This window comes from Limulus polyphemus, unplaced genomic scaffold, assembly GCF_000517525.1.
Source record: "Limulus polyphemus unplaced genomic scaffold, Limulus_polyphemus-2.1.2 Scaffold8706, whole genome shotgun sequence".
NCBI classification, from domain to species: Eukaryota; Metazoa; Arthropoda; class Merostomata; order Xiphosura; family Limulidae; genus Limulus; species Limulus polyphemus.
Genome location: NW_013674316.1, coordinates 21,187 through 25,231, shown reverse-complemented (window position 1 = coordinate 25,231; position 4,045 = coordinate 21,187).

Sequence of the window (4,045 nt, the reverse complement as noted above, 5' to 3'; positions counted from 1 at the left end):
AGACTATTTCATTTACTAAATGTTTTGTTTTGATATATAAGTTGTTCGGTTTTTTCATCTTAGAAAAGCGACGCTAATTTCTTGACGATCTAATACTTTCATCGTAATACCAGACAATCTCGGCCATGAGGTCAAACAGGATATAAACATGCATATCGATAAAAGAAAAATATACTGGCGTATCTTAAATTTATTCATATTGTTATATGTAGATAAGTGTGTACTGTCGCTGGAGAAGAAAATGAAAGATGTTGAAAATAAAAATATTTCTCAATTATGACAATACATATTTAAAAACAAACAAACAGAGAACTGAAATAGCCAGCTTGTCTGATAAGACAAGAGGAAATGAAAAATAATAATAGTGTTAATTCTATAGTGATATCGGTAAAGTTTGAAATTCGAGGTTTGATACGTGTATTGGGCACAGAGCAGATGGCTCATTAAACGGCTGATTCATATATTTGGCAATAAAGATCTGTACCAGATTGCTATATCTTACAATGAACCTAAAAGGCACTGTTTTAGTTTTTAATAACAAAAGCGAAGTGTTTACTTTTCTTACTTGTTTTATTCTATGCTGGGATCTGTTCATGAATTTAACTTAAGATCACATATACATATATATATATATATATACGTCGTTAAAACTTACAACCGATAACAGAACCTAGACTTCAAGATAAATGTGGTATTCTGATTATATAATAAATTATTTCCAGTAACGCATCTTTTTCGTTATTCTAAAAAGACGTTTTAAATTGTACTACATTGTTTTTTTTTTTGATGAATTAATTGCCAGTGGTAGGAAACTACTTAAATTTTTTTGAGACGTATTGTCAGCAACTTGTATTGTGTAGACCTTAAGAACCTTGTTGTTATCGCATAAAAATATGCTTACTATATAATAGTCATCTTCATGTTGCTTATTTTTTCTCCTTTAAGTTTTTAATTCTGTTGTACTAAGCCCATGGCAATTTGGATACTGTTGATGATTACAAATGATGTATCTGTATTGATAGGTAATTGTGCCAATTTCTACGTTATAAATCAGTAAACACGATGTTTATACTGCGCATTATTCTTATAAGTTAATGAATAAAAAGTATTACTTATTTTCTTCTTCATATGCGAAGAGATAAGTCAGATCTGATCATGGACTGAGGTCGGATAGATACACTGATCGGGAGCTGGATAGCTCGAGTGTCAGATTGGCACCCGATAATTTATCGAACCAAAGTATGTTTACCAAGTGCAGCTGCGCCTACTTGAGAACTTGAAGAGCAGAAAAAAATCATCGAAGTTAACAGGATATTAGTTTTTTTTCTAAGGTGCTTCTCTTATATCTACCTCGCCATGATAGAAATGAAATCAAAATTAATATAATATGAAAGTAATTAACAAAGTAATTCAAATGATTAAAGTTTCACCTTCTAATTAAGTCTTAGTAGGAAAAGTTTTAGTTTAATTATAACCTAAGTTAAAAAAAATGATCATTCTTCGTGTTATTTCTTAAAAATTATTATTTTACCTTTTTTTTTTTTTTTTTACAAATCAGAACATATTTACTTTTAAAACTGGAAGCATTACTCGTGATCCATATATGGTGAATAGAACATCTATAGGGCCCGACATGGCCAGGTGGTTAGGGCGCTCGACTCGCAATCCCCGTCACGCCAAACATGCTCGTGCTTTCAGCCGTGGGGGCGTTATAACGTGATGGTCAATCCCATTATTCGTTGGTAAAAAAAGTAGCCCAAGAGTTGGCGGTGGGTGGTGGTGATGACTAGCTGCCTTCCCTCTAATCTTACACTGCTAAATTAGGGACGGCTAACGCAGATAGCCCTCGTGTAGCTTTGCATGAAATTCAAAACAAACAGAACATCTATAAAGATTTATGTTAACACTATTAGATGGATCTTTCTAATCTAGGCAGCGAGTGTTATAACATGTATGTTATATATAGTGGAATTAATCACTTGGATTTTAAGCAGTTGCTGATTAACAAAGGTATTTTGTTACTTCAATAATGTAACAATTACTAGGTGTTTGTAGCAGAATAAAATTATCAAATATTTCATGTAATAAAACATGCGTTTGGCGTTACTTAATACAACGTTTATAAGCTATTAATTCACATTTGTAGTATCTTTAATCAATAATCACCAGTGATAGTTTATGAATCTGATCTTTACCGGACAAACATAAGAATAATGCATAATTTTGAGAAAAATTATAGAAACAAGGGGGGGAAATATTGGAAATAGAAAAATTCTTTAATTTTGTATTTGAATTCGATGAAAATTTATATGATTATTATTACTACTGATAATTTTAATTATGGCTACCATATATTTTTTTCATTAAATCCAAATCCAAAATGAAATATTTCTTTGTATTTCTAATACTCTGTTTTTTCACTTATTGATAACGTAAAGGCAGATTTTCATACACCTCGGATACTGAACAGATCCAAGTGTAAATTCAACGCTCTAACATTTATTAATTCAACAGCAATATGTAATGGAATAAATTATAGTAGCTTTACTTATAAATTATAGTTATTATCAAAAAGTTCGGTTGGGAACCTTGCATATTTATTTCGAGAATTAATGTTTAAAATCTCCCTTATCTAATTAACTTGAAGGTGTTGTTTCCCTTGACTGGTGTTAAATATCCACATTCCGAATTGTACAAAATATACATTAATTTTCATTATAATAGCTGATGATAATTTTTTAAATTATTATGGTGAAGTTATTTCCAATCAAAGATCGTATTTCAAATTGACATTTCCATGTCAAATTTGGTGAAACTCAGGAAAATGAGAAGGGCTAAGTATTTAATGTACGTCTAACTACTTTTCTATCGCCTTAGCTAATTTGTTAAGCTTGAAATATCAATTAAACATTACGAAATATAAGCCTGAAATAATAATAAAAATATCAATCCAGGTACACGTATAAGAGTATGTATAAAATATGTTCATTGTTTAGGATTGTTACAATGATTTATTCTAATACGATATATATGTTTTTTGAAACTCATTAAATATTAAAATAATAAAACTACTTTTAATTTTGAAATTTTTTGTGTAACCTCGTTCATCATTCAACAACAATTGTTTCGAAATGAAACCTAACATGGATTCGATTAATATTTTTTTCAAGTCTATTATTTTTTTTATTGGCCTCAAACACAACTGAAAATATGCATTTTAAGTTACGATATAAATTCAAGCCACAATACATTGATGAAATGTTATACACTTTATTTTCATATAATCCAAGTACTGAAAATGTTTATATATAAAAAAAAAACGTCAAAGTTTGCAACATACAAGTCAATGCTATTTATTTAAAGTGAAACTTTGTACTTCAAGGCCAATTTGATTTTATAGTTTTATTCCCAATTTATCTATGAACTCTATTTCTAATAATAACTCATTTCTGCACAGTTTATAGGCCGCATTTCTTGGTATTGCTCCTATATTTTTAACATCGGAAGTTTGAGAATTACATTCTTCAAAAACTCTTCAGATTTTCGAATTCGCTTTTGGAATGTTATGGATTATCGCTAAAAAGAAACTACCCCCCCCCACCAGAATTACGAGATCAGATGGTTAACATACAATTACATTGGATATCTAAAAACTTCAGTAGCCATATAAGTTGATGGATAAACGTACTAAAAAAAATAACTTAGATTATACCTGTTTTAAAAAAATTCACGAACAGCCTTTTCTATATATGATGCACACAGAATGTTGTGTTTATAGTAGAATAAATAGTATTTGAATAAAGGTGTTAGTAGATTCGATTATTAGCATTATAATTATAAGTTTTAAATGTGTCCTATTTGATGAACAAACCCATACAAATTAAACAAATATATAAAACAAAATTCACGTTACTTATTTATGATTTATATCATAAAAGTTATTTCGTGGGATTTATTTTTTGGAGGAGAGGACGCTTTTTCATCATTGTGCCAAAATTGTTGTTTGGAAGTATTGTTTGCAATTAAGCACAAAGCTACGCAATGG